The following is a 12,987-nucleotide window of genomic DNA, read 5'->3' on the forward strand; positions in this document are numbered from 1 at the left end:
AAAATCATTATAAAAAGCGATGAAAATACGGTGCCAGGTCGTAACAATTATATTTAAAGAAAAAAGCATAGCAAAATCATGTTTTTAATTGCTAAATTAAAAATATTATAATTTTAAATTAGTGTTTTATTGAATCATCTGCTCTGACTGCTTAAAATTGAAACAGAGATGCATAAAAATCAATTGAATTATTTATTTAAACACAAAGCTTGACAGTTTGATACGCCTTTCATAATCCAAAAATTAATATAAATAACCCTCTCATCATGCATCATTTCCTGTATTTCATTCATTGTTGGTGAAATTCGGAGTTATAAGCTTCAGAAGTGACAGCGAGGTGTGGCCCGGTCTTCAAACAGCATCCCATCCGAGACGTTCTCCTCGGGGAGAACTGACTCTGCAGCTATGTTTTATCAACAAGTCTAGTAAACCAATTCGATGGCGTGACCCAGTAGATCATTGAGCCAAGAAGAAGAATTTTAAAAACTGAATATCATGTTTAATCAATCTGAGCTATTAATCTTCGGGGTCGACCGGTGGTAGATGTGACAGCGGATCCAGTGTTCATGCGGCAGAACCAGGGGTCAAATCCTATCCGGATCATTCTTCCGTAGTGAAGGGACTGACGATATAATCCAACTTATTCTTTCCGTTCTAGACTTTATTCCTCTATTACTGTTTAATGTTCCTCGTGTTCTAATTCTTTGCTCTTTTCTGTGATCCTGGCTTAGTTTAACTCTGTCTCTTTCAGTTTATTATTTTCAGGTTTAAAATTAGATTAATTTTATGATTGTATTGCCTGGGAGGTAAACCGTTTTATCAATATAAAAATAACAATAAACTAAGTGGTATTGATAAGTCTCGTGAGTCATTCGATGGTCGACCTTAACCAAAGTAGTTCGTAAAGCCAAGAAAAAGGAGTCATAATTCTCAAATAACTTTCTCCTCAATTTGCTTATTAATTCATCATTTGAAATAAAATAATAAATACCAGGCTGTTCTATCGGAACCAAAATAAGCCGATTGGTCGTTGAAAACATTTTAGTTTCTTGCAAAACAAGACCCCATACACGAAAATAAGAGTTTGAAGATCCCTCAGACACCCCTTGAACCATTCTTAGATTACGATGTCTCTTGATGGATGATTTCCCTTGACCAGTCCCTTCAGACTACAATATTTTTCGACAGGCATGACCCTAGGCAAGGTTTGAAATGAAACTCTAAGCCAGCCATTTTCCACTGTTTAATGCTCGGTGTGTTTCGATTCTAAATGGAAATAACTTGTATGGCACTCTTTGCCGTTTTTCTCATGTTCGTTTATTATTTCTTTGCTAGAATTATCACAAAAGTTCTTGCCTTGATCTACCGAAATTCATCTCGGTCGTTTCTCATAGTAGAGACCACTTCTTTGACGGACTGACTATTGAAATGACTTATAATCTGAGTGCGTGCTACAATGATGTCTAAGGACTCACTTTCAGGACAACATAATCTAGAAAGTTTTGTAAAATAATTAGAAGAACAGGTTGAAAAATAAAAATCAATCAATCAATCAGTTAATTAAACTTCAATCGTCATTCATTATGTGCACAATGTAAGATATCCCCATTTTTGCACCATATTAACGCACTTCAATTAGCAATACAAGCATGCTTATTCTATTGGAATTTTTGAAAAAGTACTCCAAGTTATAATTGAAATAATGTACAAGCTAAGCAACTTCAATATGTTAAAACTTGTTCCACCAACAATCATAACAATAAAGTCAATGCTGCTTCTAGCCAACGCACAAATAAAGAAAAGATTGAAACATGCTGTATCCAATTTGCATCGAAATGCTTCGAAGCTTTTGTCTTCTTTTTCTCTCCCTAACTCCTGGGGCGTTCTACCTTGTGAAAAGATTTCTCGAGGGAGGTTTTCACTTACCTTTTCATCTTTCGAAAAAGGTTGCTAAACGTTGAATCGAAACGCAACATAATTACCAACGTGGGACGATCCAACCACCGAGTCCTATGTTTCTTTATTTAAGGATAAGCTTTATGGTTGGGCTTTCCGTTTAAACAAGCGGATAATGTGTATTTGTCTTTGATGTGAAGTTAAAATTAAATATTGTAAACAACAAAGGAAGTTGTGTTTGGAATAATTACAACGCAAAAGGCACAATACAATCTACCTCATGCCTGTCTCAATTGACAATTAAAATGTCAACAGGCGTCCATCAGTAACATGTTCATCCGCTCTAATGGAAGCGGTAATTACATACGTACGAAGCAAACGCAAAACGTGAAAACCATTCCAACCGAGTGCGATTAAGTATATGTAATGAATAGATTTGGTTGTTTATTTTATAAAAAAATAGTTTTCCTGTGATGGGTACGCAAGCTCGGCTCAAATCAAGCAGATTGCAAAGTTATCCGATTTGGATTAGAGCGACCGGGGGAAGCTGAATCGACTCAGAACAAAACTGGACCGCTGGCTCGATTACCTTTTCTGACATTTTACGTTCGCGAGTAAGCAAAATCGTCACTTCGCGGACGGCTGTGATTGGCACAATTAGCAAGTGTACGCTAAACCTGTCTAATAAAGTTACATAAAGAACGATCCCTCACGGGAACCGCGCACAGGGCAACAGGCTGACGCTGGGTGAGATGTTGATGGGAAGGTGTGCGCCCCTGTTGGAACGATGGAATCAACTAAGACGTTAAACAGATGGCCTGTATCGGAACAATCGGTCAAAGTCGAATCGAAGTGCCTGAGGGTTCGGAATGGTTAAAGGGAATGGTAGAATGTGTTTGTATAGTGGTTAACCCACAAATACGATCGTTATCGTATTGTTGTGGGGTTTGATGACGTAGTAGCTGACAATTTATTCGGGTGGGTGTGATTTTATTTTTTACTGTACAACCGCATTATCAAGATGTTGAAAACATTGTGCATCGCAAAGATTATTTTGGAATATTTTAGCTTACATTTTATTGCATAACCAGAACCATTTGCTAATTCAGCTTGAAAAAAATTGACGTGATTTATTTATCCATAAAGTTATTAAAATAATTATTCTAGTGGGGAGAGATGACTCATACAGAAAGCTCTAAAAAAGTAAAATAATTGAAGAGTTTTACACGAAGCTTGGGAGTATTTCTAATCTTGTCTAAAGTCGTCGTGGTCAAACAGTAATGTTTTCAAATCAGCTAAATAAAGATTAAAATAATTCGAACATTGAACACCTTAACAAACCACTAAAAAAGTCCAAATATGAATAATCCGATTTAAGCGTTGAATTCCATTTCGCCAGCATCTCGCTCCCTACAACTACCAACGCCACTCTGACCTTTATCATTGGCGCAGCAAAACTGGGAAAAAGGTGAACGATAAAACCGAAAACAGAAGCGATTCGCAAAACGCAGTCAATGCGTTCACCGGCTACCCCGTTACTGGCCAGCGTTCCAGGGCGGTGCTGATCGCTCGCTTTACAAGATTTGCATAAAAACACAATAGCATTCATAACCGATCATCGCCGATGGAACGAGAAGACGAAACATGTGACATACGTGAAGCTGAAACTCGTCACCCGCGATTATACCGCGTTGTTACTGGCCAAAGAGCAAGCAAGAGAGAGAGAGAGCGAGAGAAGGAACAAAAAAAAAAAAGAACTAATATGTTTAACACAAAAACCAACCTCAATGCCAGTCGGATCAGCATAGCTTCTGTACTGGGAGAGGCTCCACAAACACACTGCTGACTGGGTTTGCGCCCGGTGAGAGTCCTCGACGCATGGCTTTATTTATGGCTTCATCCTTGAGATTCGGGTGCGCGGGCGGTCCACAAGGATGTAGGGACTGCGGCAGGGAAAATAAAAATTGTCTTCGAAACTTCGAACAATCACCCAAAAATGGACGCGCGCATGGACGGTAAACCTGTTTCGCTTCGTACACGCCTGATCGAAACTGGAATTTTGCGTCGATGTTCGGCCACTAACGGCGAGTGCGGACAGCACCCGGGAACTGTGTCTTTAGGGCAACCCTGAGGGCAGGGAGGACGGTTGAAGGGTCGAACCGGCAAGAAGCTTCCCTTTGAGGGCGCGATAAAGGTTTTAACGCGATTAACGGTGGAGTGGTGATCTCTGTAAGGTCATTGCCGTGTTATTAGAGCTATTAGCTGGGGATGGTCAGGTGTTCCAGATCGATGTACAAGTCAATGATGGGAAGCGAGTGTAATACGTGTGTGTCTAGTGTTCATTACACCAAAGGTCAAGTTTGTTGCGTGAAAGTTGTTCCATTTCTTTACGATAGATTAGTGTCATAACTATAAAACTCCATCCAGCATCGCCTGCAGGTGCCTTAGCAGCAGCAATCAAAAATACTGTAGTACACTCGTAAGCTTTTTACCGGTCGCGTCACAGCCATCACCAAGGCTGCGGGCTCTGCACAGCAAAATGACCCTCAAAAGCCATCCGGTAAAGACGGGTAAAAAAAGATGATTTTTCATCTCCGACGCAATAGCGACTCGCAGCAAATGAGATCGGCACTTATTACTTGGCCACTTTTTTGGAGTTACGGTCGCGACATTACAACGCCGCTTAACACCGAACGAAGTACTTCAACGGTACGGTTTTGGTAGAGGATGTGTCAAAAATTGCGCAGTACAGTGAGCAGGTTTAGGTTAGTGGCCGTGTGAGCGAACGGTTCCGAATGGATGGATAGGATTTACATAATCGGACCATCGCAAGAAACTACTGACCCGTTTGCTAACGGTGCTGACCTCGAAAAGGTTATATTTTTAGAAAATGACTTCGAGCGCAGCATCGGGAATGGGTTCCGGTGTGGGGGAGGATAGCTCATTAGGTTGCGGTGAGGTTATTAAAACGCATCTTGAACTCGGGACGCAAAGTGGGAAGCAAACTAGCTAGCCGAGACGCTTTCCGTTCTAATCCGAACGTCATTCGTCAGTGTCAGTGCAGTATTGCGGCGTCAGGAGCGTGCTCGAAGCGTCGCTGCGGACGCAGATTAGATGATTGAGTACGCAAACACTCACACACACAAACAAAGCTGCACGTGAGCTTTATCAAAACAATAAATTCATTCGCTTATCAAATGTCATATAAACCACATACACAATCTTGATGAAGCCCGCCTGAACCATGGATGTGCTTCAGTAGCAATTGCAGGGCCACGATTCCTAGTGCGACTTAACGAAGGGCTCCGACCGGTGGAAAACATTGTGAAGATCTTTATAGATCAACCTCTCAATGTAGCAACTGTATCCTCAAGGCTCAAGATCATCCAACAAACCTTCAAACGACCCGGTTTGTTCTGCTAAGTACCGCAAAAATGCATACCGGAATAGCGCCACCATTGTGTCATGATGTGTCACAACGGTTCTTGAGCTTCAGCAAATTTACACTTCCTCCGCTCTCGCTCACAACAACGATGACGTGGAGTAACACCGGATCATCAAGTGACGCATCGGCAATGCCAGCTGCTACTAAACAGCACACTCAAATTGTTACGGTCAACAGGCAACACGTCAAACTCCGAAAAGCAATGAAAGCGCCATTTTACGCGCAAAAAAAAAACGCAAAGGCACACTACAAAGTGTTTTTACATTTGCAACAATATGGGCACACACACACACCGTAATGGCGAGACAACTCTTTTCGGTCGTTGGGTTTGCGGTTTCGCTCGACAGCACCCAAATTTCCGCTGTCACGTTTTGGTGACTTTCCACAAGCGGTACAATACAATCGCTCCATTAATACGACTTACCTTTCCGTATCGGAATCGGGTGCTTGATGACCGGGTTCGGCGAGGTTTCTTCGGCTGTTTTGTTTCTTTTTATGGCGCTTTCCGTTACGCGACGGTAGGTGGATGTGGGTAAGTTATCATTTATATATGGACGCAATAAACACACTTAGTGTTGGTGCCGGCCTGGCATCTTTAAATCACACGCAGAAAACTCCACTAAACTGGGCTCACTAAGCAGAGGTTAACATTGTGCTGTACTTGCTTACGATTGGGTTCATTCGAACCAAAACGACTAGTAGAATTTAACCGATTTCGTCGACGTTTCTTCCCGCACTAAACACGCTTACATAGCACTGGTCCGCGAAAATCACTGCTAAAGAAGTGCGAAATGTTACTTCGGCCCAATGACACTATCGATAATGGCAAACGGACATCGCTAACTGAGTCATATCCGATCTGCTGTACAGCATGCAGAAGGGGTCGATAATGTTTATAGCAAAGAGTTGTGATGATTAATACGGAAAGAGAAAAGGCGATCAAATGAGCACCTGACGTACGAAGTATGCGCGTTCTGCTAGAAAACCCGAAAACAAATTTCTATGCCACTGGCAACCTAGGCAACGGAATATTTCAAACTTTGGCTCCAACTGCTAGACGCTGTTTACCTTTGGCTTGCAGCCACTACACACTTGTTTGACCCGGTGTCCACCAATACAGCCACACCTTGCACACAAAACGCCTGCTGTGTTAACAACCTTCCCAGCACCCAGCTTCCCTTCCAAAATGGATGAGTTGAAGCTAGCGAAAAGAGGGGTTCAAGCTATGGACACTCCACTCGGAACACTTGTTGTTGATGCTGTCAAAAACGTGTCACTAGTGGATGGCTTCCGTTTTTGACACATTTCGTACACAGCCGGGAAGCTGCCCAGACAGATTCAAATTAAGATAAAGGCCTCACGCACACTTGGTAGAAACCGGCCTGCAGAAGGCTGCTGGTAAATAGCTTGTGGACACACTACTATTGCTGATTCGGAGCTGGTTGATGCCTCTCCTACTACCCCATAGTGCATTATGACATAAAGAGGAAAGAAGGTTTTTGTGTGTGCTATTTGGAGCCAAGATAAAGAGAATGGCAGAGAAAAAGTGAGAAAGACCATCACCAGACACACAAAGACGAGGCCATCAGGCGCCTACATTTTCACCTTACGCTACTCTTTGCCCAATACTATCCGGTTGCGCCGTTACATTTGTCTTCCCGCGGAAACAATCGCCCGCACGCTCACCTTTGGCACCAACGCGAACTACCCGAGGGTTGGTTTTGGTTCGAAAACTCATCACAAAACACCCGGTGGACGGCTTCTTTGCAGGAAATGAGCCCCCAAAAAAGAATAAAAAAATTAGAGCATCACACCCACCCCATCCCAAACTGTGCGGCCACAAAAAAAAGGTCGCCAACGATCTTCGCTTCGGGATTTTCTGCTGAATGTAATGCATTTGTGCAATGTAATTTGTGCAACACGACGCGATCGCACGTGCGCACCCCGCACACCTTTCCTTCTTTCCCTCTCACTCTACCGTTTTTTTCTTCTTTTGATCGGCACCAAACGCAATCAAAATAATAACAATATCCCTCTCGTCTAGCCTTCTTCTGGTGCTCCTGGCGCACCAACGCCTCACCGAGATACCACTGAATTCCTCCCTATCAGACGTGATTTCAAAAAGCCAGAAACGTGCAAACACAAATACTCGCACACACACACACAAATACACACACACACACACAGATAACACCAACGGGGATGCAACAACCCTCCGCACTGGGCATACAATCGCCACCCGCATTTGACTAGCGTCGGAGAGCGGTTGGGGCGATTGGGGCGAGTTTTTACCGTTTTCGTTTTGGGTTGTTCGTTCGCGTCCGCGTTTTTGCCACCGATGTTTTGGACCTGATTGTTCCCGCGGGTTACACGCGCGCCTCTTGTACCACGTCCGTTCGAGCTCACTGTCGTGAGATTTCTGGCGGTTCCGGTGCCAATCCGAAGCGGTCGTAACGTAATGCCGAACGTTGGTGTGGTTTCCGAGTTCAGTGCTTCAGTGGTGAGCAACCTTTTACGTATTGCGCTTTGCTCTGTGACTGGATTTGCAAGAAAATATTTTTGATTTTCGTTTTAATAATAATTTTTGAAGAACTATGGTAAACAGTTTTTTTCTTGCAATATTTTTTAACAACTAATATCTGTTAAATTTAATGTTTTCGCCAATAATTTTATATTCTCTTTTTTTATGACGCGCATGACAGTTCTTTAGCAATCTGTCTTTAACAATGAACCAACAAATTTTATTTTAATACCATAATGTTATCTGCATCATCAATCTAGCGATAGTGCACTAAATATTCAGTCCCGGATGAAATAAACTATATCAAAGCGGTAGACCAAAACCTTTCGAAATTCTGATGCATTTTTGATATATCCTGACAGATGTCAGGGAGGGGGATTATTCCATCGTGAGGACTGACTATCGAAACTCAGGAATGAGCAGAAATACCACTGAGAGTTGTGAATACACATGAATAAAAATTAGATAGAAAAGAAATAAAATGAGGAGGAGAATGAGAAGAACAATAAGAATAAGGAGAAATAAAGGGAAATCTAAGGCTATCTAATCAATCCACCATACAAAAATATGAATGTTAGCCGCAAATCAATTTTCACAGTTTTTTCTTGGTTATTTGTGTGCATAAGGAACTAAAGGTTTGTCGATTTTTTTTTTTTGACAAATGGGGCTTTTTATTTACTTCCTTTTTACTTCCCCCCCTAAACAATCCCATGCTTACTTAAAGATTATACATCATCAGAAGTTTCAATGATTACCTCTCATATTTTAAAGAATTCTTGCTACCCAAAATCGAACAAAACACCTACAGTTCACACAAAATGACGTCTGTTAACTCTTGCCAGAAAAGACATAAACGGTGCAACCATTCTTACTTTTCTTTTGTCAAATTGTCAAATCAGCATTGTAAATTGTAGATTGCAAGCATTCAAAATGCTGTTTATTCGCTGCAATTCTATTCAAATTTATATGCAGAAGTTAATGGCCCATAGGCTTATGGAAGAAGGTAACACTACGTGCAAGATTCTTAAAAGCAACACTCAACATCACACTTCGTTACTAACACTCTCGTATAGGTGGTAGCAGAATGCACTGGCTTGGATTGTGTTCAATCGTTGGTACTTAAAAATCAGAAGAGGGCATTCTTAAAAGTGAACGTTACGAGACGCCACCGCGTTCGAGTGGTTTTCGAGCACACACTCACACAAATTGCAAAGAGAGTGCATGCTTTAGAATATTTTGAAGAACGGTCACACTACTGACGGACAATGTAAATTGTGTGTTGAAAAGAGGAAGTATTGAATATATCCTTGCTTAAGTTTGTTTTTTAATAAACGCATTGCAGCTTTTTTAATAGAATAGTTTGGTTTAATGCTAAATAAAGAAAAATATTAAAAATGCATGTACTCTGGTAGCATGGACATATATTGCTGATTGCTTTAATAATCTGTAACTACTTTATAATTTTGAATCGCTTAAAAAATAGCATAACGAGGGATAGTATCACGAGGGATGCCACCGTTGCATGCACAAGCAACCTGTTGCATCACAGCTAAGAGAAGTGAGAGAGAGCTTTATGGTTCGTGAATGAAGCTCACGATCGAAGCTTTTCATCGAAAGCTTTTGTAATTGTAGTTACAGATTTTTGAATTCAACGGTCAAACGAGTAATTCGACGTTGTAATATGTGCTAATGAAGTCCGAAGATTATTGAATTCGTAATAAATTAGAAAAACTTTAGCAGAATATTATTTAAAAAAGCGTAAAAAGTATGCGGATGAAGGTGTTTAATGTTGTTTTTAATTAGAATAATTGATAAGAATAATTTTCATTTTTATTGCAGGTTTTAAGAGAAAAATGATAAGTAAGCGGCATCGATTAAAACACAGGATAATACTGGTGGTCGAATCCCATCCAGATCGTTCCCCCGTGCTAAAAACTGACTATCCAACTGTGTGGTATCAGTTTGTATAGTACGCCATTAGCCCGGACAGCATGACCTAGTAGATCGTAAAGCCTACAAGAAATAGAGATTTTTCTAATTACATACTCCTTAAAGCATATTTTCTAAATCTTTCGATCATGATTATGTGCCTAAACGCACATTTTTCAAGCTATAATGTTTAATCTTCCACACAGATTTTTCATCAAGCATCATACAAATTTTGCAAACTGCTGCCAAACTATTAGGTTATCTTCAAAACGGTAAACTTTACACGGATCATGAAAGTTATTACTCTTCCCCTTTTCGAGACAAACCAACCATGGTGGGGCACCTAAGTCAGCATCCATCATCTTGTGTCTCGTGTCACCGATAAGCGGTGGCCAAAACTTTCCCTCCACAAAAAAAAAACCACCCACAAAACACTTCTCCCGTTAGCCCGTCTGTGGGATCATATGCATTACCGGTAAGCAATAGGTAGGGGTTCGGAAACATTAATTCATTTCCTGCTATCGGTCGTGTGTAAACACCGGTACGCGACATTATTTACTCTAGTGGTCGCACTGTGTTGCACGAACGCATCGCACTGCTCCAAATTCCGCTGGGACTCGTAAAAGGGCACAGAAATAAATTATTGATCAAGGCAATCGCCGGCTCGATCATCGGTACTGTGTGGTTCCACTCCGGGATGGTTTTAAGTTTGGAAAAGTAAAAATTAAACGCTAGCCACGATACGATGGAGGCGCCTAGCTTTTAAGTACGCCGACCAGTGAGTTACGCTGTCTATAGGAACTCAGCGTAATAGATGGAGACGCCTAGTCTTTCTGCAAAGTTGACTGAGTGTCTGGAGAAAGGACTTCTCATCTATTGGAAGTGTGAGTGCCCCGAGTAAATTATCGCCAAGCACTGAGTGATACGTACGGTATGAACGTTCGTGCCAACCATCAGCGCTATCAGTAGCGTGCTGATCTTCTGGTCGAAGTGTTCGCAATTTGCGACAGACCGTCGCTACCGCCACCTGTAGTCATCTTGGCGAAAAAGGTGTGCATTGCGAACTACAGGAGCAGGATATCGATTTTTGCTCACCGTGGACACAAAACGCTGCGGGCCTGTATTACAGCGGAAGTTCATAAGTTGGCGGAGGAGTGGCGTCCGTTTTTGGCAGTGAAAAACGATAACAAATGGTTCCGACCATTGTGGCGGCAGGGGTGTGGTGCGTTGGGTGGGATTAATTCTGGAAATGGTAATGCATTGCTACTTTGCTTCCTTCATGAAGTGAAACAAAGTGTGCAGGTTCGCACGGGCGGGAGTGTGTGTATGTGTGTGTGTGTGTTTTCTTGCTTCAATATAAAGTGTCCCATGTAGAGGCGAGAGATAATAAGAACCATCCAGATAAAGCAACTGGAAGTGATCGGTGCAAGTGTGGCGAATATAGTGTTAATACCGCTGAAATCATTCAAGCGCCGTCGAGCGTGTGAGTGATGTGTGAGTCGTACGATAGCATTAGTGTCAGGCCGCATTACCATCACCGGACGACGCGCACCGTCAAGGTAAGAACATTCAGCGGCTTCCCGGTCCAGTGCTTCACAACCACTTGGCTAGAGTGCAGGCCACTTGTTGAAGGGCAAAAAACAAACGATGCCGAGTAGGATGGAGCGGACCCGCTTTAGGGCATGAGCGCTGGGTCGGGAATATTTCATCGGCACGCGTCCGTAGCACGCGGCCACGGGTGAGTTTTCCCACCACCGCTGCTCGAGGGAAAGTTGTTGGACGGGTCCAATTAGTGTGTGAAGGTTGTTAGTCCTAATGAAAGATTGCTTGCGATTGTTGCTACGAGACACTTCGCCTATCTGGCCATCCATTGTGATTTGCGATATTGAAATGAAGCTCGTCTAATGAGAAAAGTTACTTTTGGAGGATGTACCATGGCGAAGTAAAAGCAATGACCTTGTGAAGTTATAGAAGCTATCTGGTTTGAAGCAGCATGATTCTATCATGGTAGAAATTGTGTTATAAAAGTTTTTAAAGCTTTTAAGCAACAAAAAGTAATTTAAGTTGTATTGTAAAGAATCCATCCACGGATAAAGTATATTATTTTATGGCTGTACTTCAAGCGAATGCAGCATTACGGTCAGGCCGATCGTGTGTCTCAATCCGAAAGTGTCTTAATCCGATCGTCAAGAATTAAAAATACAAAGAGAGATAAAAAACGCTTTAAAAACGCTTAGTTAGCAAATGAAAAAAAAAATTCCCGCTGAAGGAGCTCTTTTAAGTTATATATTGTTCGTGTTAAATAGATGCTTAATAATCTTTCATTAGTCAAAATGAGATAGCTAGACATCGGTTTTAGGGAAAAGGTTTATTTAATTTTTCTTATTCACGAATATGACGGATTTAGATGAAGGTGGATGTGAACTTTTTCTCTTTTTTTTCTTGTCTCTCTATAAATTCTTCACGTTATCTTGAGCAGTAACTAAAGAGTTAATTTCTAATTGTAAGCTGTCAAGTGAACTGTATGCCGAGTCCAAAAATGGATCCAACATTATTAGCTCACCTAAATTACCTTAAAGTCTATGTACTCCGCAGTAAAATACTGGGTAGGTCAGGTATTCGTTTTTTGCTAAACCCTATCACGCCCTCTAACATGCTAAATCGAGCGTTCATCGATTACACCAAAGCTCCCGCCTGTGCTTAATTTGAATGCTTTGAAAACTTGCCTCATTTTCTCACCACTTCCAAGCTGAGGTCATGCGTTGATATCAGGTTTTCTTCAACGAACGTTCGACGAGAGCTCAACGTGTGGAAATAAACTTCAATCATGCCTGTTGGACTGTTTGCCGTACAGTATATTATTCCTTTACATCGATAATCCCCTGCAAGCAATAGCGGAACGCATATGTACAGTCGAAGAAACAGCAGCAACATAATATTGACCTTTTGACTTCATTTGCTTCTTCCCGCATCGTTACAATGTTTTCACATAAAAACACACACATATACAGTGCGGGTTTACGTTTCAGCAATAGCGTTACAATGGAGAAACGTTATCAGCAGAATGGGGAGCACGTAACACAAAGCGGAAAATATTTGCATTTCATTTGCATTCATTTTTTTTCCTGTGCTGGTACCGTTTCGCCATAAGGACGGCCATGTTGATGGCCATTGTGAACATGTTTGGAAATACTGA

General features: G+C 41.6%; 1 protein-coding gene across 1 annotated transcript in view; it reads left to right on the top strand.

The window, feature by feature from the left end:
* The window catches only part of LOC126565173 (CD63 antigen-like), a 317,200-nt gene that overhangs the window by 53,122 nt on the left and 251,091 nt on the right, over positions 1-12,987 (top strand). The window lies entirely within an intron of this gene.

Source organism: Anopheles maculipalpis, chromosome 3RL (genome assembly GCF_943734695.1).
Source record: "Anopheles maculipalpis chromosome 3RL, idAnoMacuDA_375_x, whole genome shotgun sequence".
NCBI lineage: Eukaryota > Metazoa > Arthropoda > Insecta > Diptera > Culicidae > Anopheles > Anopheles maculipalpis.